The following is a 26,237-nucleotide window of genomic DNA, read 5'->3' as shown; positions in this document are numbered from 1 at the left end:
CTTGAAGTCAATGAGGAAGATGCCAAATTATGGTGTGGTTTTAATTTTTTACTTTTGTGCAAAAAAAAAAAACCCAAAAAACAAAAAAACAAAAACAAACAATCAAAACCCACTTTTGTGCCTGTTGAAACAATTTCATCACTTTACTATTTAGAGTCAAATGTTTTCAAAAAATAGTGTTGGTTTAGTTTGACATTGAAAGATGGTTACTATATTTATCTCTAAAGCTGTCAAAAACAAAATGAAACAAAACAAAGCCTTGAGAATAATCTTTAATATCCAGATTACACAATCAAGCCAAAGTCACCAACCAACTTCACTACCACCAACTTTTGTTCTTTTTTCCCTCCTCACTAACTTATTTATTTAATCACTTCACAGCCTGCTTGCAGACCCCTCCCTTCTATCCTCCCAGTCCCCCCTCCCATCCCCTTCTCCTGAGAGAAGGGTACCAACCCCCCCCCACCCCCATCCCCCCCCCAACCCTCAGCACATCAAATAGCACCAGGACTAAGCATTTCCTCTCCACTGAGGCCAGACAAGGCAGCCCAGCTATGGGAAAGGGATCCAAAGACAGGCAACAGAGTCAGAGGCAGCTTTTTTTAAAAAGTAATTTTGATTATCATTTTATTTTATGCATATTGGTGTGAAGGCGTCAGATCCTCTGGAACTGGAGTTACAGACTGTTATGAGCTGCCATGTGGGTGCTGGGAACCAAACCTGGGTCCTCTGGAAAAGCAGCCAATGCTCTTAACCTCTGAGCCATCTTCTCCCCAGCCCAGCTTTGGGTTCTTCTAAGAGAAAGAGATACAGATGCTGGTTCCTAAAGCTGAAAATACAAAAATATTCAAAACGACAGCATGCACCATATTTCTTCCATGGAAAAGAGCAACTGGGACACACCCTAAACAATGTGCCTCAGGACCCTGGCAAGACTTGGCACTAATTCCACACAGCCTGGCAGTCTCATGCCACGGGCCCATGGGTCTCAGCAGCTCCATCAGTTCAGTTTTATTCAAAACAACTCTTTGTTTTTAGGAGGAAGATTTACATAACTAGAAGCTGAGCAGAGCCTGTTTCTTGTGAAAATCCCCAGCAAATGATTAAAAAAAAAAAAAAAAAGACCTGAAGTTGCCTCAGAACCTGTGAGAGGCAGGATCCTTTGAGAGACAGAGCGATTGAAAATGTCTTACAGGAACGAGAACGAAGGTTGGCATCCTAGTGTCTCTGATGGTTTTTCTCTCTGCAGTGTTATCTCTCTATCGCTGGCATTTGCAGGCACAGCGCTGCCACACCCATGTCCCAGAGGGACAGGGGCTCCAGGACCCAGCCAGGAGCTGAGCAATAAGATGAGTAGTGTTTTCCACTTCAAGAAACAAACAAACAAAAAACAAAAAACAAAAAACAAAAACAAAAACAAAAAAAAACAGGGCTAACGCTGCAAGCCACAAACCACAAGACCCTGACTAGGAAGAGATGGGAAACTAGCCTTAGCAAAGTCTGTGTCCCCAGGAGAACAGGCACAGAGGCGAGTCCAGCCTTTTTCCAAATGGAAAAGCTCAAGTTCTGTTTCTGTTTTAACTGGGTTTCAACTCCTTGCATTTTTGTGTGCAGCTGTGGGCTTCTGGGTCTCCAAGGAAAACTGAACTCCTAGTAGGATGCAAAATGGTGCCTTGTATAGCAGATGTGGAGTGAAAGGGCAGCAGCACGTAGGTGGCCCTGCTTTTCCAGAGCCCAGTTGCCCTGTCAGTCATGCCCCGCCCCCCTTTGAAACTTGGTAGAACTTCTTCAGGCTCCTCAGGAGGCTTAATGAGGGAAACTTGTGGTACAGAAGTCACTCAGTAGGTGTGACTTTGTCCTTTCCCTTTGCCAGGTAAGTAGCTTTCATCGCCTCATGCTATTTTCTAAAAACCAAATCTCCGTGGAGCCCAAACTACAGGTTCATAGAAGGGCCAGGTCAGCCCTGCAAAGTAGTGAAGGGGCAGTGGCTACAGCTGTCTTCCAGCCTGATCCTGTCACTAGCAAGGTGTCCCCCACCTCCCTGCACCCAGTGTGATCACTGTCTCCTCCCTCAACCAGAATAAACCCCTGTTTCCACACCCTTCATATGGAAGCTCTGGGTTACAACTGCAGCTGGCATGGATTTTTCAGCCTCAGACTCTACACACACACACACACACACACACACACACACACACACACACACACACAAGAGCCCTGACGTGGAGCCCCAGCTAAACAGCTGAACGGTGCATAGCCTGGAACAGGGTCTGCTCAGGCTCCCAGCTCGCCTATGCCTAGGAGCTGAATGGGGAGACAAACTCCTTCCCGAGGAAGCTTCTAGAGCTCTTTGGAGCACAGCTGGAGAGCCTGGCACTGGATTCTCTCTACCTCCTTTTTCAGACCTGACATTCGGGCCTTGTAAGCATTTGCAGAATAACTGGGGCACATTTTTGAGCTGGATCAAATTAGCTCAAGGCTGATGTGGAACATACATGAGAAAACCAGGGAGGCTCTCTCCTTTGTACTCAGCTCATCGCACTGCCTGGCCAAAAGTCACTTGGCAGGAAGCCTTTTCTGACTGGTTTCAGCCAGAGTTTCAATGGCTCTGACTGACAGTGTTGGGCCTTTGTGGGTCAGGGAGGAGTGGGAAGTAAATGAGGGGAAATAAAAGTTTAATCTTATCCTCAAGAGAATATCATCCTGTGAATATGAACCAATTAAAAGGCCCTACAGCCAGAGAACCTGCAATAATTTAAGATGAACAATAGGGGGTGGTGGGCCAAGAGGGCACTGGGCAAGAAGTCAGGACACCTAATCCTAGGTCCACAGTAACTTCATGCTCGTGAGCAAATCAGCTCTGTTTCTACAGTGGGAGGGGTAGGCCGGGTAGCTTCCACTGGGCACCTGCAGCCATCCACTTCTGTGGTTTTGAGAACTGCAAGCACTTAGAAGCGAGCATAGCCGTCTTATCAAATTGGAATGTTAGCACTTTCCAGTCATGGGTTGCTACCTATAAATATTCCTCAGCTGTGTTGCTAGAGACCATCTCAGGCCATGGGTAGGGTTGTGACCAGACTGACCCTATGATCTTTGAGAGGGTGGCTTTGAGTCTGTAAAGTCACTCTAAGCAGTACTCCCAGGGGCCTTCGTACTGGGGCATTGTGTTAAGGCAACCCTGGCACAGGTGGGCACTTACCACGTCTAGGGAAAGGTCAATCTGCAGGCTCTTAGGATTATCTGCGTGGGTTTGCCTGCTACAGCCTACAGCAAAGCCGGTGGCTTCCGAGGCTGCATTGCCAGGTCTTTCTTCAGTTTACTTCAACGAAGTGACCCTGAAGTTGAATCCATGAAGAATTAACTCAGAGAGCTGAGGGGGATGTTGGGGGGCAGGGGGTGGGGCCCAGGGCTTACTGGCCTAGGTGAGATGGAGTTGAGGTTCCTTCTCCTCAGGTCAGAAGTGGCTCTTCAATGGCAAATGGTTTACCTGAAGAGGCAGGGCACGGAAGGGCGGGCTCTTCTGGTGGGGAACTCTCTTGGCTGTGGCTGTTCAGAGTGCTGTGCTCTGTGGAATCCTGGTGTAAATCCCAATCCCAGCTCAGGCCCTTTAGTCTTCTTTAGCTGTTGAGTTCCAAAGTGTTATCAGGGCCCCCCAACCGGGCTCCCAGCACCACCTGTCCACCTCTGTCGAACACACAGCACAGCTGGGCATGGTGATGGGCACCCAGTCATTGAAAGGAAGGATGGAAGCTCTAGACCAACCTGAGCCCCATGGGGATGCAAACGCAGTACAAAAGACTTAAAGACAAGTAAGAGGAGACAGTGTGCCATCTCTACCATGAACCCAGGTTCCCAGTCAGAAACCACACCTATACTGAGCATTCTTCAAAGGCTGGTTAGCTAAATAAAACTTCAGTGGTTAGGAGCATTGGCTGATCTTCTTCAGGACTCTGGTTCGATTCTCAGTACCCACATGGTAGCTAATAACCAGCTGTAACTCCAGTTCCAGAGAATCCAGCGCCCTCTTCTGGCCCCAGAGGCAAGGCATGCGTCAGGTACATAAGCACGCACGCCTGTGGTGTTGTATCCTCCTAGGACCTAGCCGTCTTATTTGCTTCAGATCACCTCTGTCTGTAGTGGTGGTTGTGAGTGAGAGGAAAGCTGTGTGTTTAGTACACCATCAATTTTTCTTCTGATTATTTTTCAATCCACAGTTAGTTGGGTGTGCAAATGTAGAGCCTGTGGGTACAGTGCCGACTGAGTCACCGCGCTTCCCCAGCCCTCATTTTGAAAACACATGCCAAGGAACTCCCTTTGCCAGCCCATCTTCACACACCCAGCGCCTCACCCCTGGCTGGCCTTGCTGCCTGCCAGACCTCCTCCTTTCCTAACATGGGCTTTCCAGGCCATGCAGAAGACAGGAAGTGGGTCACACAGCATGCACATGCTAGGAGTGGACAAGGCCACAGCAAGCAGGGCAGGGGTGGGGCAGGGCTGTGGTACTTTCTTCTTCCTACTTTCTTGTGATTTAGTAATTTTCCAAACTGGTTCACAAGTGGGCCCTGTTCTAGAATAAGTTCTGTTTCAGCTATCAAAGGCCTGAAGGTGTTCTAGCTCCACCCTAAGAGAGAAGCAACACTCCCAAAGATACCTACTTGGCGAGCCTCTATGGAAACCAGCCAAGATGCAGGTCACCATGCTCTCAGTGTGTTTGCTAATTCTGTTTCACCAATACTACCTTATTTCCCAGAGTCACCCTTCACGATGCAACAAGACCAAAAATTTAAAGACGTTAAAATGAGTGTATACTGTTTGTACAAAATAATGGGTTTTATTGTGAGATTATCATACATTTATAGTGTACTTAAATCATATTTACAACTCCATTAAGCTCTCTTATCTACCCTCCTCTGTCTCCCCGACCCTCCCACGCCCCATCCCATCCCCCACCCCCGTCCCCTTCCTCTACTCAATAGTCCCTGCTATGGTTTAGGAGGCAGTGGAACCCATAAGATAGGGTTTCCCTGTGTAGCCCAGAATGTAAAGAGTTAAAATCAAATACTCAATGTTCTGCCATGGGAAGATGTCTAGGCACAGTGATCAGGAAGTGAGTTCCCTATGGAATCTGCCATCACCAGGAACAGAGTAAGCAGTTCAAGAGACCTTGGTTCCTGGATGGAGAAGGCAGGTCAAGATTCTGGTTCCCTCTAAGTCATAACAGGGAGGAAACCACTTTGATTGAGGCTGTTGCAATCAATAGGGTACCCATATCCAAAGGCAAGAGCATGCCAGATGACGGTCATTTAGACTTTTGTATCTGAGGGTGGTGCACAGGCACACTGTTCTTGCTACGTAGAAAAGCTGCCACTCATCTTTGGTCAAACATCTCCATTTCTGTGTTTAAGTAGTTTGCAGGACAAACAGTTGAGTGAGTCGTTAAATAAACATGTAATGATAATTGGAGGGTCCATTTCTAGGCTTGTCAGAGGTAAATAGGGGTAATTGGGAGTCTTGTGGGTGTCACATGATGGAGTACACACCATTTGAGACAGGACTTGTTCCCCAGGCTGCATAGCAAATACCACAGACAGGGCAGCCTAAGCAGCAGGCATTTATTTCCCTATAGACCTTGTCTAAGTTTGGCAAGGCTAGTTTCTCTCTCTCTCCCTCTGCCCCCCCCCTTATTTGTAGTTAGCCTTCTCCCTCTGTCCTCATGTGGTCTCCCCTGCTGTGTGTGTCAGCATCCTAACGTCTTTCTATAAGAGCATGTGGGATGTGTCCACTCAAATGACTATTTTAACTCAATCTCCTACTCAAACGGTCTACCTCCAAATGCAGTCTTTCTAAGATATGGAAGTGGGGGCTTGGACCTCTGGCATATGCCCTTTGGAGCCATAACTTAGTCCACAACAGAAGCTCTTATCCAGCCATGAAGGAAAATTGCAGGGAGCCATTTCTAGGAATTAAGAAGATGAGAGCTTTCTCACATAAAAGACCGGAGGATGGCCCTCACCCTGGGGTAAGGAGATATCTACTCTCTTGGGGGAGTGGCCCCTTGTTTGTACTACTCCCCTGAAGCCTCCTACTGGTTCCTGGAAGAGCAGGAAGGATAGAGATTCTTGAGGAAACCAGAGAGGCTAAAGAGAATTACTGAGAAAAGAAATAAAGAAAATATATGGGGGAGGGGGGCGAAAGTGGAGGAAGTTGACAGTAAGAAACACCATGGCGACCCAGAAATACCTGAAGGCTCAACTTGAGGAGAGAAAGGAGTCTAGTTAGGGAACTAGAGAGATAAGTAAAGGAGTTACGGCCCTCCCCCAAGTCTCAGCCATGTTGATTCACGTAATACCCATCAGTTTGCCCTTCACAGCCCTGGGAACTTTTTCACTATACTGATTTGTTGCCAACCAAGAAGTTAGACGTCTAGTCTGTATTGCCCCCTGTCAGTAGTGAAGAAGAGTGGGCCAGAGACACAGCTCCACCTGCAGCAGCTGGGTTTTTCTCACACATTTCCCCCTGGTACCGCGGAGACTCTTGAGTTTGCACAGAGAAGAAGTTCAGCATGAGACTACAGTATGAAGCAGAGGTGGAGTTGATTTGGAAGAAAACAAAATTTAACATAGATTTAAGAACAAGGGCCGAAGAAAGAAGGTCACTTGGGGACCCCCGATAAGACACACCCAAGCATAGGTGGGGGCTTCCCAAGGGAGAGTGTTGCTTAAGTGTCCAGCAGGGGCACTCTATGGTGTCTGGGGAGCTTTCGGAGTTACGTTGTTCAAAGGGATTCATTTATTTCCTTTCCCCTTTTCTAGATAATGAGACTATAGAGTGCCTCTGGAGGTCCCTGGGCTAGGGTGGCAATCCGATAAGGCAAGCCAGGAGGCACTAAAGTTGAACAAGAAAGTGAAGACATGTGTTTTGCTGTAAATGGGAGCCTTTGGGAGAGTCCTAGAAAACTGCAGGCTTGCAACTGAGAAAGAAGCAGAAGGGAGGTCGTATGTACATTGCCCTAAAGCATGTTCAGTTTCAACATTCTTCTTTGAAACATACATAATGTCCATACAGGTGGTATTGTCTCTATGGAGGCAGCCCTCGCAGTAAAAGCTAATTGCGCTGGAACTCCTGAGGTGAGGCTCGTGAGAGACTTGAACCAAACTTCAGGGAGAGCCCCACCCCCCACCCCTCCCAACCCCCAGGTCCCCCAACCCCCTCCCAGCCCCCCCTTCGGTTTCTATGTCATTAAGTTCACTGTGTTCTGCCCTTTCTCCTCCGTGTGTTCAGTCAAGGAAGGCCTGGGGGCAAGTGAGCAGGAAGCTTCTCCCCAGGTGCCCATCAAGATCACCCTCCCTCGGGCACACTGGCAGAGCCTCCCTCTCCCATGTTCTGTCACCATTCATCTTGTTCCCACAGTGGGGGGTTTATCTACCTGTGATTTTTGGACATCCTTCCCCCCCATGAAAATGTTTATAAACTCACTGCATAAGCCCTTCGCATTTGATAACATTATCCCCTTAACTCTCCTCAGGGGGGCACTGGAGTCCAGTTAACCCCAGGGAAGTTGGCAAGTATCTGACATTTGAACCCTTCTGGTTTTGTGACAAAGGTGCACACTTTGAAAGAGCAAGGCAAACAGGCTGCTTTCCCAATGCTGCCGAGATAAGGAAGAGGCGGGCCTCTCTGAGTCTTTAGGCAGAGTGGAGAGAAGTGGGAAGGCCTTCCTGGGAGCCAACAGAGACCCACAGGGAGAATCTGCTGGGAACTGGAGCCCCAGGCTCGTTAGCATATGTTCTGACCCCCACCCCGCCCCCCTCTCAGGCCTTCTCTCTTGACCTGAGTTAAACTCTCAGTGTGGAAATCTGTTAGGAAAGGAGATAAATGCCAAGAAGTCAGGAGAGGAGAACAGCAGGCTAAGGTGACAGGGAGGATACTGCAGGCACCCAGCCCTCCCCACTGGTGCTCTAGCACGCATTGCTGCCCTCCCAGGCTGCCCACACCAGCAGGCCCGGGGTGAGGACGTAAGGAAGAAGACAGGCCAAGCAGAGGCTGGAAACTGCCACGGGAGAGAGAGAGGCCAGACACAGAGCCTTGAGTGTGTTTTCTTTTGGGGGAGATGCTGCGAGGCATGCAAAAGTGAGCAGTGAAGGCTTGCAGGAACCAGGCAGCCAGGACTCTGCAGGCGCGCTCTTCAGAGGCACTGGCTGGCTGTGTCAGCAGCGGGTCACTGCACAAAAATCGTTTTTTATAGATCTATTTGGCTTCACAGTTCTCAAACACCGACGAGCTAGAGGATGATCATCTCTAAGATCCACTTGTGTGCCTTTAAGGCCCGCAGACTGGCTTCCTTAGGGTTTCTGCACTCCCAACTTCCTAAGCAACAATAGGAAGAGTTCCAGAAAAACAAACGCAGCTAGACTATCAGGTTTCCTTTGTTTTCACTAAAAATGCCATCCTCCCCAGGCACACACCTTTCACCAGAATGTGGTATTGGCTTTTAAATTACAGAAGTATTTTAAAACAGCAGAAGTAGCAGATGAAGTGGGGGCGGGGGGGGGGGGGGAATGAGCTGGGATGTCCTGGGATGTCCTGGGATGTCCTGAGATGTCCTGGGATGTCCTGGGATGTCCTGGGATGTCCTGAGATGTCCTCAGACTCAATTCTACTTCCACAGTGGAAGTCGGAGCAGCGCTCTTCCACACCCACCCAGGAAGCACAGACAAACCCACGTTCTGAAAATGTTCCGTGAAAGCAGTCACAGAATTCGTCCCAGCTCACCCGTGCTCATGTTTAGCTCAGCTAAAGGGTTTGCTGCATTAGCAAATACAACTGCGTACGTAACTCAGGGTCCTAGAGACAAGAGGAGCACTTCCCCCTATGAACTATGACCCTTGCTTTGCAGAGTCCACACTGTCCTAACATCAGATGGCAGCCAAAGGTCGGACTACACAGGAGGGTATGTGCTGCTTCAGGAGCTTCCTGCGGGGCAGGGAAAGGTAGTCGGCAAACAGCCTCACATCTGGGCTCTACTACATGACTCTGCTGAGGCAAGCCCCAAGGGTGCTGAGCAAGAGAGTAACAGATCCTTACACTCTCGCACTCGCACACGCGCACACACACACACACACACACACAGAGAGAGAGAGAGAGAGAGAGAGAGAGAGAGAGAGAGAGAGAGAGAGATCTGAAGAAGCCAGCTGTGCTTTCAAACAGATCTCTGGATTCTGGGCTTCAGCTAGGTTTTTGAGCATATTGGTTAAAGTGGGAAGAGGAAAGGAAGTCTTTTTAAAAAGCCACTCTTAATTCCCTGAAGAAAGAAGCTGTCCGCATCTACAGAGGACTTCTTCATTCACAGCTGGCAGTGAACAGAAGCAACTTGCACTTCTCGCTGAGGACATACCAACTCCATGAGCATGCTGGGCCACTACTAAAGGTTCTGATGCTAGTGCTGGTACTGTAGTCATGGCAGTGTGTGGAGCCCCCTATGGAACCAAGGGTTTACACCCACAGCTGTGACATTGTGGGGATCTGTTCAGCTGTGTCTAGCTGTACACAGGGTTTTCTTCTTCTCCCCTAGACAACCCTTTAGAACTTGGTTTATGAGCCCATCTTTTCCATTGTCAAGGGCTGAGACTGTTGTCCAGAAATCCAAAGAGATGACACACGACGCATCAAGTAGAGTAAGAAAAAGCTCAGTCTCTTGCTGACAGTGTGAGGAAATGAGGATCCATGGAGAGGAAACAGAGGAGCTGGGAATTCCCAGTGGTTCCTCCACTCCTGAGATGTGTGCACTTTGGGACCAGTAACACATGATGACACAGACTGGGCTGTCATCTGAGCCAGCATGAGAGTTACCCAGTCTCTCTTCTAATCTTATTTTCCAACAATTTCTGCTTCCTTTCCAACTTCTGTTGTTCTTAACACATGCTAATGACAACATGGCTCGACCCTGGGTCCTTATCCCCAGCTGAGTTAGCAAGCAGGAAAGTGCATGAAGACGTGCAAAGATGAGACACAGTCTCCCAGGAATGTGGTTTGCCCATCAACAGGCACATTCGTGGGAATGATGCTTGTGCCTGAATAAACTGAAGAACTGGAGGTAAGGGCCATGCCTTTAATCCCAGCACGTTGGGGGCAGAAGCAGACGGATCTCTGTGAGGCCAGCCTGGTCTACAGAGCGAGCTCCAGGACAGCCAAGAAACCTGTCTCAAAGGTGGGAGGTGGGGAGAGCTTTCTTTGGGAGCCCAGAGGTTACAGACTTAGGAAGTCCCAGGATGGGACACAGAAAGGGCTTTTTTTCTAGTTTAATCCAAACCCAGATTCATGGCTAGAAGAAGGCTCCCAAAGAGATGACCCTGACATTTCTCAGGGTAGAGTCAATCCATCCACAAACTAACAGGAATACAGAATGGGGCCCGGAGAGGAGACAAGGGAAAACAAAGACTGCAATGCCAGCAAGGCCAAGGGTCAATCGAGAGCATCTGCATGACGTTAGGTGGTTTAACAAAGGAGCAAGAAGAACCACTGGTTCATACCTCAAGCTATGTTCTGGAATTAACTCATCCCGTGTGTCCATCACCCTTTTCCCTAACACTTTCTACAAAAATGTCTAATTCCGTAACAATTTGGGGAAAAGAACCTGTAAGGAGATGGAGAAGAAAGGTAACACGCTTGGTCCTCATCAACTTAAGATGTAGCTTCCTCTTACTGCAAGATGCTTCCTTTCCATTGACAGACAAGAACAGCATTTAATAGGAGATTTAGAAAGCCACTTGGGGTCCTTTTGTAAATGAGCAAGAAATGCATTCTTAGGACAAGATGCTTGTCTCTGACACCTTGTGCTCAACTCAGGAGACTTGTGTGTCAGCACCTATCCTGCTGCTTACTGACTCTTGGTTCCTTGTTTCCATGCCTGCGGAAAGGTGCATTGAGCAGCTTTCCAGTACTGTAACAAACACCTCAGGACAATCACATTAGAAAGAAAAAGGGTTAATTTAGGCTCACAGTTTTTGGAGTCTTCAAACCATGATTTGCTGGTGGGGCCTGCGCTGAAGCAAAGCACCATGGGTGGCCAGGCTGCAAAAGAGAGAGAAAGCAGCCCTCCACAGTCTCCTTTGAGACCTGTGTGAGCAGAAGGCTCTGCACTATGCCATTTTTTTTTTTAAAGTTTAACGACAATCTTATCAGAGTTTAACAGAAAAACTCCAAAGCAGGCAAGCTGTCCATCTCCACAGCTGCCTGGAAGAGGGAGAAAGAAATGAGGAAGAGAGAAAGCCATGCTGCTTGAGTCAAGCTGTCATGGAGAGCAGCCACATGGTAGACAAGCAGCTACCTGATGGAAGGGGAGCTTTAAAGAAAGAGTAATACCCACCCTGCTAAAGAAACCACACTCAGAAAGAGGGTAGAAAGAAAAAACTGGGAGCTGTCAGCATCTCAGGACATATCATTCTGTGCTGCGGAGCACTCCCTGACACTTTGTGACATTCCTGGCCTCTACTCACTAGCTGCCCAGTAGAACGCTATCTGGTTGTAACAAAAATGTTGTTAGATGTTGCCAGTTGAAATCTCAATGTAAACTGCAGTGTCTACGCTGGAAGCCACATGCAGCCGTTTTGCATGCAGCTAGTTCAGATTTAAGTATGGCATCACTATACATTTACTTTGGGTTCAAATATTTAAGTGAAAAACAACCCATGTAAATTATCATGAATTATACTAACATTTCTGTGTGTTAGTACTTGATGTTGCTTATATTGCAATGATTTTTAATTCATTAGGGAAATTAAAATACTATAATTAACTTTACCTTTTTTCTTCTTCTAACGTAGCTACTGAGAAACTTAAAGTAAGATATGTTTGTTCACACTATGACACCTTTAATTTCCACAGGTCAGCACGGGTCAAGGTAAAGACCCTCTTTCCTCATCCTGTAACTGACTGACTCCTACAGGCAAAAGAAACTTGCCAGCACTCTCGACATAGTCAGGCTGGGTGAACCTAGCAGACACAGTGTCTAAGTCTCCTTTCTCCCATAAAAGCTAAGTAAAGGCGTCAGGGCTCAGAGTCAGCATCCTGCCTGTCCCACAGAGGAAGCAATTTAACTGTCAGCATCCTACCCTGGAAGCCTATGGATGCAGGAGACCCAGCACTTAGCAGCAGCCTGGGAAGCCTGCTCACCACAGCCATGTAAAGTTGCTGTTCTCCTGGAAACAGGAGAGCCATCCCAGCAGGACTGCATGGAGTGCTTCTGCTTGCTACATGATTCTCACACACCTCACCTGTCTCCTCCCCTCCCATAGCCACACGAGCCCCGCACCAGGCAATCTTCATTTTATACAGGGCCAAGGGGAATTTTGCCTCTGGAAATTTAGGTCCAAAGAAACTATTTCCATTTAAATACTGCAAGTGCAGTAAGTAACTCAAGTCCAGGAACCAAGTATGGTGGTGCGCACCTGTAATCCCATCATTCAAGAGCTACATAGAGACAGGAGTCAAGACCAGTCTTGGCTACATAACAAGGTCGAGGCCAGCCTGGGGTGTATGAGTCATTTCAAAACAAAACAAGCCAAACAGCAATACACATCTGTGACCCTGCCCTTGAGGGCATAGAGAAGTGGAACTCTGTGAGTTCAAGGCCAGCCTGGTCTTCATAGCAAATTCCAGGCCAGCAAGGGCTAACATAGGGAGATCCTGTAACAGAGGAGGGAAAGGAGAGAGAGAGAGAGAGAGAGAGAGAGAGAGAGAGAGAGAGAGAGAGAGAGAGACAGACAGACAGACAGACAGACAGACACAGAGACACAGACAGACAGAGGGACAGAGAGAAGAGAGAGAAAAAGTAAATTCAGTGTCATCCAGACATGGTGACTCAAGCTGGGAAACCCAGTTAGTACCCAAGAGGCAGAGACTGGAGGATGACTGCCAGTCCAGCCTGGCCTACAGTAGCCAGCAATGGCAGGAAAAGGTATTCCTTCTCTGCCTGCCTTGCCACTGTCATGTTTCTCCCCAGGTCCAAAGTTGATTGGAAGGTCCCAACTTCAAAATCAAAGGAAGCATCCAGGGTGGCCCCCTTGGCCCTTCTCATCTGATGTGTCATTGTCTTGGACTGCAGCTGCCTTAGAAGAAGTCTGTGCGCATAACAGGAAGCTCTGAGCAGACACTGCCTTCCATGTACAGACTCAGATCCCCAGGGCTCCCTCTAGAAGTCCCATCTGCTATAATTTGGGTAAGCTTATTTCCCCCCCTCCCCCAAAGCTTTGTCAGCCTGTGGACATACTGGCAGGTGGTAGAATCTTTAGGAGGTAGGGCCCAGTGAGTGGATTATGGTCACTAGTGCACACTCCTGGGGAAGATATTGAGACCCTGCCCCCATTTCCTTCATTCTCTTCTTCCTGCATTTTCAACCTCTCTCCTTCATAGACCCCATAAGCTTAGCCGATTGGCTCCACCGTGCTCCCTGCTGCTGCCTCATTCCAGACCCAAAGCAGTGGGGCAGCGTGGTGAACGGAGACCTCCGACAGCGTGAGCCCCAGTGAACTTTCTTCTGCTTAGATAGATTTAGCTCATGTATTGGTTACAGTGGCACGAAGCTGACTTAATAACAACCCACTGACTCCCAGCCACGGGAAAGAACTTCTACTGCCCTCTATTGGGATGTTTGTTTACACACACACACACACACACACACACACACACACACACACACGTCATGCACTATCCTTGAGCTGAAGCTTATCATCTCAAATGGCTTAAAGCACTCAAAATAAAACCCATGGGGCTGATTTTGGATTCGGGCAAAATCTGCTCTCAGTCCTGTACCACAAACTTCCCAGAAAGATGAGGGGCCCAGAGGTCTGGTAGCTTTCTGGGGGAAAAATGCTTAAATAAATAAATAAATAAATAAATAGTAAATCTAGTAGGGAACAGAACAAATTAACCCTCTGTAGCCCAGGCAGGGACTCATCTTCCAGTCCTCCTGCTCTCAGCGTCGGGAGTAGCTGGGATTTCAAGCCTGTACCACAGGCCTGACTGCAGTTTAGGATAGTGCCTAAACTGTCCACACCTGTGCACTCACTTCTCTAATGAATGCTCTCGGTCCACAACCATCTGCCTGAGAAAGAAAACTGCAGCAATCTGGATCCCCAAATTTCATGGGAATTACAATGAATATATTTTAAAAATTGTTTTGGTGTTTTGTTTTGTTTTATTCTTTTTGTTTTTTTGTTTTGTTTTTGGTGTGTGTGTGTGTGTGTGTGTGTGTGTGTGTGTGTGTGTGTGTGTGTGTTTGTGTGTTGGTTTCTTTTTAGGGGTTTTGCTTTGGGTTTTTTGTTGTTGTTGTTGTTGTTGTTTGTTTGTTTTTTGTTTTTGCAGATTCCAGGTACGTCATTTCCACCAATGGAGAAACCCCACTCTGTGGTGCCAGAATCAGAGGAGAGACTCAAACCCAGGACTCCGGTTTCTCCTGCACACATCATATGTCATTTTCCCATTGCACACATTCAACCCCAGCATTCCAGAAAGCAGGCAGAACATCTGCCCTGCCTGTGTCATCATAGCCTAGTGGCCCTAGGGAGGGCCATTGAGACCATCAGCCACTCATTCTGTCCCCAGCCTCCTTCCTCTGAGGAAGTACTGGCTGTCCTACAGTCAGCTTCCTCCACAGCCCACGTTAGGACAGGCTCTACCTTCTCTCCTGAGCAGGAGCTGAAGCTCACCCAAACAGTTCAGAGAGATCCACTGAGAGTAGAGGCCAAGGGCTCAGCTAAACAAGATCACCTGGTTCACATGTCACGTGTCTTTCTCGGGAATCTGAAAATACAGCTTTAAAAAATAATTCAGTGTGTAACCCGCAGGGCACTCGGGGTTGTGATAAGGGCGATTCCAACAGTATTTTCATTTTAGGTGAATTGTTGTGAATGGAGGGTTCCCAGGAAAAACTGGTTCAGAGCTGTGGGAATGCACTATCTTATCAGTCAGGTGCTTATCAGCTGGATAACTGAACTGATCAAAGTACTCTATTATAAAGGTACTGAACTGGTCTTCAAACTGAGAAGGGTGTTAGCTTATGAACAGGCCCACCACAAGGAGGAGTTCCCAGCATGGGAACTATCTCTAGCATTACAATACACACACACAAACACACACACACACACACACACACACACACACACACACACACACACACACACACCCGGGAGGGGGGTACATTAGTACACCAACAAAAACCAAATTTCACAACTCAGTTTCAAGTGAAAGTTGGTGCTGAAGCCAAAGAGACAAACACAAAGGTACAGACCTTCCACGATGATAAAGAACAAGGAAAGAGATGTAGCAACGAAGCTGAAGGCGGTTGCTCCAAAAGCTGCAAATGACACAGTGGATAGAGACGCTTGCCACCAAGCCTGGTGACCAGAGTTCCATCCTTGGAATGACATGGTTGAAGGAGAGAACCAATTCCTGAAAGTTGTCCTCTGACCTCCAGTAAAGTGAGGCCCTTGGAGTAGTCAAACTCATTAAGACAGGAAATAGGATGGTGGCTGATGGGAGCTGGGAGCAACAGGGATTAGAAACTAGTGTGTGTGGGTATAGAGCCTCTTCTGGAAAAAGAAAGAAAGAAAGAAAGAAAGAAAAAGAAAAGTTGATGAGATAGATGGTGGTAATGGCTATACAATGTAAAATTATTTCTGCCACAACACTGAACACTTACACTGTTTGAATGGTTTAAACAATAAGATTTATGGTAAATTGTGGTGTCTGATACCACAATTTAATTCTTCCCCCTCGAGATGGAGTGTAACTCATTGGTAGGGCACTTGCCTAGTATGTGCAAGGCTGGATCTCAGGACAGAGGCAGAGAAAAGAGCTGGGCTATGAAGTAGGCCAAGCTAGGAAAGGTGTGAGGTAGGCTCCTCGTGTAACATGTAACATGTGTGCTGTTTGCAGTGAGCATGTGCCAGCTTTCAGCAAACTACATGGTTAGGATTCTAGCATTTTTCTGAATGCATATCACACTTTAAAAGTTTGAGAAACTGTTATAGGAGAAAAAAAAAGGAAACAAAAATAGACAAGAAAGTCCACAAAACAGAAAGATAACCTTCTCTATAAATTTGTACAACAGTCAGTTAACTTCTTCCCATATTTGGCACCCAAACATAGAAAGCAACTCTGATTCTCTTCTTCATGGGCACTTCTGCTCATGAGCAAGAACAGCCCCCCCTGTGCACCCCCCCCCCACATCCAAATCAGCTTTTCTTTGTTAACCTCTCCCCGTTCCTCCGCCCCCATCAGAGTGCCTTCCCCCAAGGCTGTTCAGCACAATCCAGGCTTTCTTCCTGCAGTTTTCAGTGTGAGGGATCTCAGGGTGCAGCTTTGTAGGGATTAAATATATCACAGGTGCACCCTCACCTGAGCCAGCCCCCAGCTTATTCATTAATCAGGAGTTTTTACCTGCTGTTATTCCAAGTTCCCTCTCTCCTTGGCAGACCGGTGGTGGCTTTGGACTGGTTCCCAGTTTGGGGCCCCTGCAGGCCCCCCTTTCCACTCACTGCCAAACTGTCTCTCTGCAGGTCTCTCCACCATGTGCCTGGGGTTCCGTGGGCATGTGTTCTCAGCCAGATGCCCCACGCAGAGCTGGCATCCCAGTTTGTCTCCTTCTTACCCAGCACGACCGCGGCCTCCCCTTTCACACACTCCTAGGCTGCGATCTGAGCTGCTTTCTCTACAAAGGGACCTAGATCTCCTTTCTCGCTGCTCCCAACTTTCTTGCAAAGCTTTTCTTTCCGCTTTGATCACTGCTAATTCTTTCTCTCTCGCCAGCACACAAGCCCCAATGCAGCCAAGAGTGCGCTGGAGCCAGTTTACATTTCAGCACCATTCAGTCCTTTGAATCCAGCCTTTCTATACAAAGATGGTAATAATTGGGAGTGGAGGTGCAGGGCTGAGGCCGGCACTTGCCTAGCATGCATGAGGACTCGGATTCCATCTCCATCGTCAGGAACAGCAGGAGAGAGAAGAAAAAGAAGGGAAAAGAGCTAGTCCGGCTCCTTCGATAGAAACTTACTAAGCACTGCAACCACACACTGTCGGAGACGGTTCGTCACCAGAAAGCGGCTTAGGTCTGTAGTCCCATTAACTCCCCTACAAGCCTACAGAAATAGCAAAATTTCATCCCCAGTATGCATACGTTCATACATGTACCCACCCAGCCAAAAAAAATATATTTAAATATAGGGCTTAAAGGATGACTCTGCACTTAAGAGCAAGCACTCTGAGTTCTATTCCAGAAGACTCAAGTCCGGTTTCCGGCACCCACATCAAGTGGTCATAGTCTGTAACTCCAGCTCCGCCAAGGGATCCTACATACATGTGCACATGCCAACATGCAGACACATATCTTTTTTTTTTTAAACACAAAATTACAAATAACAATAATACATTTTTATAACAATATGAAAAAAATAAAGTGATGTGTCTGGCAGAGGGCGTGGCTCAGTGGTAGAATATCTGTGTAGCACCAATAAGACGTTGGGTCCCACCCCTAGCTCTGCAAAAAGGAAAAAAAAAAAAAAAGGAAGGAGTGGGGAGGCCTGAGGCAGTGGCTTAGCTTTAGCATGGGACACATGCCCCGAAACACAGAGTTCAAGCTCAAGCTCAATCGAAGGGCGCTCTAGAGTGGATGAGACCACAGGTTCCATTCCCAGATACAGAAAGGCAAACACCAGTCAGGGACTTGCAACTTGCAGGTATGGCTCAGGGGCAGAGAGCTTGTGTGCTGTGTTCCTTGTTGTTCTTTGATGCTGTGACCAAAACCAGAGGGGAGCATCTCAAGAGAGGGAGGAAACAGCCCACCCCAGCAGGGAAAACATGGCAGCCAATAACTGGGTCTTGGTGATGGGAGCACGGAAGGATGGACATTGCTCTCGGGGACCAAGGACAGGGGAGGAACGGAGTACAACCTTCAAATACATTCTCACCTGACGTCATCAAGCTAGGCCCTTCTTCCCCTTAAAGGTTTTAGAGCCTCCCAAAGCAGTACCACCACCTGGGGACCAAGTGTCCAAACATGTGCATCTCTGAGGGCCATTTCACCTCTAGTGAGACCCTCAGGTTTGGATTTGTGGTTTTTGGGGGACCAGGGTTTCTCTGTGTAGCCCTGGCTGTCCTAGAACTCACTCTGTAGACCAGGCTGGCCTTGAATTCAGAGCTCTTCCTGCCTCTGTTACCGAGAGCTGGAATTAAAGGTGTGGACCACCACCACCACCACCACCACCAAAACCCTGGCCAGAGATCCTGAGTTTTATCATCAATACACAACAGTATTATCATCTTCAAGCCCACCGAACAGTGTGAAAACATCAAGCAACAAGGCTTACAGCTGGACACAGGAAGTCAGCCTGGGCTGCAGAGCAAACCTGTGCTCACACATACAAAAGCAATGGCAGGTGAGATTCTCCTGACCTCTTTTGTGCCAGGTATCCCTAGAGGATCACTACGCTCTGATGAAGCCCTCCTGTGAGGTGCCATTGTCCCCAGGACATAAGGTGCTTCTGTCTTACTGGCTTCTTCTAGCCACGGTGAGTGAGAACATTAAACCAAGAATCATGACATTTCAAAGGTTTAAAGACCTCTCCAGCACTGAGAGGGTGAGAAGACATGCCTAGCATGTACAGGGGCCTCCCCAGATTCCATCCCAGTGCATCGTGAAACACACAATAATTCCATAAGAGAACCTCTTGCCGCCTTCTGCTTACACTCCTTTGTTTTAAACAGAACATCCAAGCCCAGGGCCTGTCATCAACTTTGGATTTTACCCTAAACAAAATTTAAAAAACAAACAAACATTGCCTCACCCCACCAAATGAGAGCAAATGAGCATCAGTCTATACACGCGCACAGCTTTGGGGACATATGTATACACCCCAGGGTTGAAGTCACATTGTGTAAAGTGCTGGAAGACAAAAGGGCTCCTGGCTGAATAAAATGGAAAATGGCTTTTTCTAGAATCACGGTATACCATGTTCCAACTGGAGCTTAGAAGCAGGAGGTGATGATAAAGCAATCCAAGTCTCAAAGTGGAAGCCATATTTCTTATTTCTCTCTACTCTACACCCTTGAATAAGCCAACACTGAAAGCTGGCCTGACCGTTGACTCAACTAGCCCTTCACAACTGAGATGGAAGAGGCCATGGGCCCTGGTAGGCTCATGCAATTGCACACCAGGCTCTTAACTGCTTCCAAAGCTGGTAACATCTGCAGACAAAAGAGCACCATTTCAGGCAACCAGAAGCCAGAATTTCAGATGAGTTCTCTCTCTCTCTCTCTCTCTCTCTCTCTCTCTCTCTCTCTCTCTCTCTCTCTCTCTCTGTGTGTGTGTGTGTGTGTGTGTGTGTGTGTGTGTGAGAGAGAGAGAGAGAGAGAGAGAGAGACTTACTTTTTAAAAATTTAGCTTAATTATTTTTGTTGTTGTTGTTTGAGACAGGGTTTCACTATTTGCTCTGCCTGTCCTGGAACTCATTGTGTAGACCAGTCTATCTTTGAACTCACAGAGATCCACCTGCCTCTGCCTCCCAAGTACTGGGCTTAAAGGCGTGCACCACCACATTGGGCCTTTAACTTCATTTTTTTTTTCAGGCTTGTTCAGGATTATGAGAAAAGAAAAGAAGAAGAAGTTGATTCTACACAACTGAGTAGCTGAAAGGTAAAAATATACTCATTTCCCAATGGCAAATTTCTGCAACCTAAGCTCTGGATTAAAAAAAAAAAAAAGTAAGTCCTTCTTTTCCCTTTCCTGGAAGAGAAACTCAGAAGGGGTGGGCCCTTAACCTCCTTGTAAAACTGATGCCCATTCATTCCAATTCCAGCCCAGTGGCTCCGCTTCCTGCCACTCCCATCACTTCTCCACCTTGCAGAGGAGAACAGTGGTTTGGAGCACCCCACAGAACTCCTCATGGAACCCCCTGGCTCATCGGTGGCCCTCAATCCCTCAGAGACCACCAAGCCTCAAGTTCACAAAAGCTGAAGAAGATGCATTCTGCACCCCGCCTCAAGAATACACTTTTCCCCAAGAAGCCTCTCTCTACCCATGGTTCAAAACTCAAGGGCCCTAAGCTGCGCATCCTCCTTTCTCCTCAGCCAATTACAGAGCACATTCACAGCAGCGGTCTCCTGGGCTAGCTCGAAGCAGCAGATAGGAGCAAAAGCCCCGTCCCTCTCTCAGCTTGTTTCCACTCTGTCTGGGGCCAAGCTTCCTAACTACCAAAACAGACATGTGTCCTGGTTTTCCTCCCAGACCTCTGACCTTTGTCCCCTGACTCAGTGCCTGGTTCCTCTCTACACAGAACTGGACACTGTCCAAGCTATGTCTCCAGGTCTTCAAGTATCCACTCAGCAGATGTTTCGTCCAGAGGTCCGTGTTTGCCTTTGGAGTTGTTGGTTCTTGGGGATCCTAAGAAAAGGTCAGAGGAGGGAACCCCCTTGTCTATGGCTTCTCTCCCCACCCTGCCCCCGCCCCCCCCCCCGCCATCACACGGCAGGAAAAGGAAGCCCCTTTGTGTGCACAACCTGCTGACGATTGCTGGCCCTTGCCAGAGCATTTGTGCTTTTTCCTTTCTCAACATAGGAAGCTGCTAAGGACTGCAACAGGGCAGAAAGCCTGGAGGAGCTGTCCCTTTCGAAGTCAGCAGAGTCGTTGAGGCCACACAAACGCTAGGATGGGTTATTTCGGGTTCAGCAATGAAATGTTGAGCCCAGTCTTTTCTCTCTGAGCCAACCACACCAGAACTGCTCGCCTTTTGACATCTTTTCCTTGTGATGAGAAACGGCTGGCTCTCTCAGCAGTTGTAGGGAAAAGGGCTTGCTAACCAGAGGGAAGGAAACCACCACCGCAGACTCTGCAGGAAGGAAGGCCTGCTCCCTGTGCCAGTCCAGCCTAGAAACTCACAGGCAGGAGCCGTTAGAGGGCAGCAAGTGTCTGTCTGGGAGCCCAGGCAGCAAGCAGGATTTTTTCCCCCTCTCCCCTCTCTCCTTTCAATTACAGGGTGTCTCTAAAGGCAAAGCACAGGACTTCAGCGTCAGCAGAAATACAAGTTGGAAAGACCCAGGGTGGTGGAAGGGGCGGCACCCTCCAATCTTCAGTGTAGCTCTTGGCTTGGTTGGGCGGTGGCTGCGCAGGTCTCATCCCTACTGTCTCATGACCCTCCTTGGGCCCAGGACCCCCGGGAGAACCAGCAGAACCAGCGCGGCTGTGCAGAGAGCGGGTGGGGAGCTCGGGCACTCTGCCCTTTGTGTCACTTCGCTCCTTGGCCTCCTGGAAGTCTAGGACAAAGAAGCGCCTGGGAGCTGCCAGCAGCCTGGGGGCACCACTGGGTTTGACAAGGAAGGAGGAAACCTGATCCCAGCAAACAGGACACTGACACGTAGTTGTGCTGGTGTGTGAGGTGACCCAGTTCTGAGACCAGCCTCTAGGCTCTGTATCTATCAAACGCCCCGCTCCGAGGTAAGAAGGCAGACAAACAAGAGCCCAACAATCCCCTGCCTCCGCAGCTGCATGTTCTGAGGGCCCCAGCGGCAGCCAGGAGTGGCCCTCTGCCTCTCCTCCTGCCCAGGTGTCTCTTTCTATTTTACCAAAGGTTCTACAAGGAGAAGGCTCCGACCTCTAACTAGAGCCTGGGTCGGGGTTGGGCCTGGCCTGGGTGCAGGTCACTGGGAGACAGTAGGCAAAGGTCTGGTGCAGTCTGGTCACTCGTTTCTTTTCCCAAGCCCCTGGGGGACAGCCCTAATTCACAGTCACCGGATTGGAAGACCTTCATAAGACAGGCTCTGATCCAAAAGGCCTGGGCTGATTAAAGTGTCAAGCTGAAGGTGACAGCTTACCAGTGCTAGCACTGAGCTTTCCACCCAGCCAACAAGCACAGGCTGAACCGGGGCTGGGGGTTGGGGGGGTTGGGGGTGGGGGGGGCTTGTGCTTACCTCCTTCCCAGCACCCAGTCTCATTTAAAACCGGTTGAGAAGAGCTCCTTTCCTCTGGCCTAAGTAGCAGGTGACCTAAGACTTTGGCTAGTGTCCCACCCCCCACCCCCCCACCCCCTGCTCCATCCAGTGCTTGAATCTGTTCTCAAGGCCGATGTTTCTTGGTCAAGTGACTGTGGAACACGATTCTCAATTCTTTCATTGTCAACTCTCCCTCCCTCATGGAGCCTTGGGGTCGAAGGCCCTGATTCTGTGCCTTTGGCCTTCACACGCTGTCCCTGGGACTTCTCCTCTCTCTTCCTTTAGTTTCCTGACTTAACTCAAAAACGGCTCCAGGAGCCTCTAAGCTGGAGGCTTGGGTAGACCCATCCCTCAGTGAGAATGCAGTGACAGAGAGCACCGAGGACCTGGCTGTCATTGGGAGGCCTTCTAATTTTCTGTAACATTGGTCTTGGGGTTCATTGACAACATTTATATTTATACAAACTATAAAAGGAGTCCAGTTCTTCCAACGTGTCAAATACTGAGCTAACGTCGGCTGTTAACACCAGAAATGGTGGTGGACTGAGCATTCTCATTGCCTATCTCACTGCTGCTGTAAATAAAAACTCTAACTGATGCTTGTAGCTTTGGCTAAAATGTTCCATTGAGCAAATAGTTACAGGACTTATCTTACTTGTTTGTTTTGAAAACTAACTCCGCCTGGATAAAGAAGACAGCTCTTCCACATTGCCTGGAACCTCTCTGACTTGTCCCCCCACCCACCCACCCCAACTATACTGCTGCAAATGAGAAACCATCCTGAAATGTGTGATCTGCTTCCACTTCAGCCTCCACAGCCCGTGTTAAACACCAAAGGGACTCTGCGTTGTTAGGTGCTTCGTCCTACTTACCATAGACAATTTATTCTTTATCACAGTGTTTAGGTTCATTCCTTACTTCTCTGAACTCTAACATGGTAGCAATCACAGCAGCAAACTCAAGAATGCTGCTGTAAGGGTTAAGATAACGCGGATAAAGCATTGAGTACCTTGTCCTCAGCGAAGAATAAGTGTTATGTGAATATTAGGTATCATCACGGTTTCCAACCGATATTAGCCATAAGAACTTATCACTGGGGACTGTGGAGATAACTCAGCTGATAAAGTGCTTGCTATGCAAGCTTGAAGCCTTGAGTCCGGGTCTCCAGCACCCACATAAAAGCCAGGTGTGGTGGCATGCACCTGTAATCTCAGTGCTGGGGAAGGGGGGGGGGGGGGGAGCAGGCAGATGCCTGGAGCTTTCTGGTCCACCATTCTAACTGTATCAGTGTGCTTCGGGTTCAGTGAAAAAACCCTGCCTCAAAAAATAGGAAAGGCTGGAGAGATGGCTCGGCTGCTAAAGGCACCCATGTCAGGAGGATCACAAGTGCATGTAACTCCAGTTCCAAGGATCCAAAGCTCTCTTCTGGCCGCCTCCAGCCTTGCACTCAGCATATACAAAGCCACACTCAGAGATACACATATGCGCTTAATTTTTTAAAAGTGCTTAAGAAAAAAAGAAAAGGTAAAGAGAGGAAGTGAATGAGTTTAAGGATAGCCTAGGCTACATATTGAACAAATAAACACATGGATATAATTGGGATTAACAAAAAAAAAATAGGGTTCAAAATGTGCTACTTACAAAAGAATAAGGAGACAGTGATTGGAGAAGACATATGACCTTGACCTCTGGCGGCCACACATACCTGCTCCTGCATGTACACCCGCACACACAGTGTTACCAGCATCTTCTTCAACTACATACAAATTCTTTAATTTCTTCTGAAAGAATGTACCAATTCATCATTGTTTTTCTAAGAAGAGGTACACACTTCCCCAAGGAGGAGCCTGCTCCATTTTTAGATGGTTTTGCCTGTTGCCAAATACAGCTTTTCAGTAAAAGGGTGAAAAACTCTTAGAGCCAAGGGTCTGACTTCTCCACAATGCTTGAAAAGTGGGCATGTCCTTGTGCCCACCTCGCTTGCCACGCCCAGTTCTTCCCACCTGGTAGCTCTGGACAGAGGCTCATGATTCTGCTCCTCTTGGTGTGGTGCATGATCAGCCCATCTCCTGCCAAGCCTTGTAGTTCTTGAACACTGTTCCATCTCAACTATGCTCTGAGAAAGCATCTGGGGCTCTAACTATAGATGTCTCCTTTTCACCCTACTTTTAGCTGAAGCAATCAGCTGTACCTACCCTGTTCTGGACTTGTGCAATTCATTTTCCCACTTAAGTGAAGAATCAGTCCATGCCCTTGCCTTCCAGGGTGCTCTAGGAATCTGCTTCTGGTACCCTAAATGTACAGTTGTCTTTCAGCTTTGAGGAACCAATGTACTTGGTAAAGTGTGACCTTTATGACGTCATGTTGGGAATGTATGATGAAAATTTTGGACAAAACAGGCCCTGGAAGTAACCTCCACTGCCCACTGACTCTGAAGTCTCTTCTATCTCATCTTGGTCTTAGCAGTGAGTGCCCAGGAAGAAGGTGAAGCCTTTGCACAAAGATGGACGGAGAACTCTGCACTGGGTGGGGGCCAGCGGAGTGTGATAAATTTGAAGGGAGACCAAAAAGAAAATAATGAGCAAAACAGAAGCCGTAGGAAGGGGAGCATCAAGATATAATTGGGTAAGTCCAAAAGTGAGAGGAAGCTAGAGAGATGGCTCAAAAGTTAAAAGCACTGCCTGCTTTTTCAGAGGACCCAGGTTCAAGTCCCAGAACCCACATGAAGGCTCACAATCATTTGTAACTCCAGTCCCAGAGGATCGAAGGGCACCAGGCACATGAACAATGCACAGACAAGCAGACAAAATATCCATATACACAATACATATATAATATACATATATAATATTATACATCATATATAATTATGTAAATACTCATACACAGTCTCAGAGAAAGAGGGAGGGAGAGAGGGAGGGAGGGAGCAAGGGAGAGGGAGAGAGAAGAGAAAAAACGTTGGAGGAAGCAGATAGAGATTTACAGAAATTACAGGTTAAGATGGATGTCAAGACAGAAGAAGCGGCTGAGTCTCTGAAGAGCCACAGTAGCCCTATGATACAGAGGGGTTCAGGATTCAGGCGTGTCCACCAGAGCAGCTGAGAATGACCTCACATAGACAATGAAGACCTTCCCAATCAAACCACATTCTGATTCTCAACACATTCATTTACAGAAGGATGCTTTCACTTTCTGAAAACCTCCAGGCACAAGAAAGACACACAGCAGAATTTCTCAGCACACCTACCTGCCTTTCAAGGGCAAGATGGAGCTAAGCCTTGCTGGCAAGCCAAGGTCCTACTGCTCTTTGAAGCTCCCGCTTTGCTGTTTGAAACTCAACAGAAGCCCAGCATCTTCTCATCCTAGGCTCTTGGCCCATGGGAAAGGCAGCCCCTTGGGGGTGTGTATAGGTGCTCCTGAACGCAAAGCTTCACACATTCTGTGAACCAGCTCCTGTGGGTCTCCAAATACAAGAAGCTCATGTGCTTGGAGGTCTTTTGGCCATGAGTCCTTTGGAAGATAGTTAAGATTTGAGGACATCGAAGCTCCACAGTGGGATTCATAGTTTGATAAGACAGAGGACACTGGACGTGTTGGGATATACATGTTAATCCCTGCACGTGGGACATAACACACAGGAGAATCAGGAAGTAAGTAGTAGCCTAAGGGATAGCCTAAGGTACATAGCAAGTTCCAGGCCAGCCTAGGCTGCATAAGATCTGTCTCAAATGAAAGGTGGTGGCAGGCAGAGTTAGCACACCTTCTGTGCATCCCCTGTGTTGCTTTCTACAGTGTTACAATGAGGCATCAAGATGGCCCCCAGCAGGGGCTGGCACTTGGATATTGCAAGTCTCAGCCTTCGGAACTGGGAGCTAAATATACCTTTCCTTCCTATGAATTAACTGGCCTTTAGCCTTCAGTTAATGGCAACAGGACACCAGGATGCTGTCACTGATCAGAAGCAGATCTTAGTCAAGTTCCAAATTCAGTGTCAGAAAATGGTGAACTCTATGACAGGGAGAGCTTTAATTATTGAGCCATCTTTCCAGGCCCCAAACTTTTAAAAATGTAGCTCATAGCAAAAACCACACTGTAGGTCACCATCCAGTACAGACATACACATGCAACTGAAGCAACTGTTTTTATGAAATATTTACTTTTACAGTCCATAATAAATACCACTTGGTATTCTACTCTGTTGCGTTGTTTTAAAATTCTGGGCCCCATTTACTTATAGGTAATAACCCACAGTTTGAAAG

At 47.9% G+C, this 26,237-nt stretch overlaps 1 long non-coding RNA gene across 4 annotated transcripts in view; it reads right to left on the bottom strand.

Moving 5' to 3' along the window:
* Positions 1-529: 529 nt before the first annotated feature.
* The window catches only part of LOC311606026, a 46,166-nt gene continuing 20,458 nt past the window's right edge, over positions 530-26,237 (bottom strand). Inside the window, exons 1-5 of one of the 4 annotated variants that reach the window (XR_014782168.1) lie at positions 21,958-22,032; positions 20,288-20,434; positions 3,488-3,621; positions 3,200-3,335; positions 530-829 (exon numbers count right to left, since the gene is read on the bottom strand). This is a non-coding gene — a long non-coding RNA (uncharacterized lncRNA). Of the gene's footprint in view, positions 830-1,193; positions 1,338-3,199; positions 3,336-3,487; positions 3,622-20,287; positions 20,435-20,550; positions 20,917-21,957; positions 22,045-26,237 lie in introns of those variants that run through there. The other 3 variants (XR_014782169.1, XR_014782166.1, XR_014782167.1) reach the window with 3 other exon arrangements.

The sequence above is a fragment of the Acomys minous genome (genome assembly GCF_964271855.1).
Source record: "Acomys minous genome assembly, chromosome: 9".
Taxonomy (NCBI): Eukaryota; Metazoa; Chordata; class Mammalia; order Rodentia; family Muridae; genus Acomys; species Acomys minous.
This window is presented reverse-complemented; position numbering and strand designations above follow the sequence as displayed.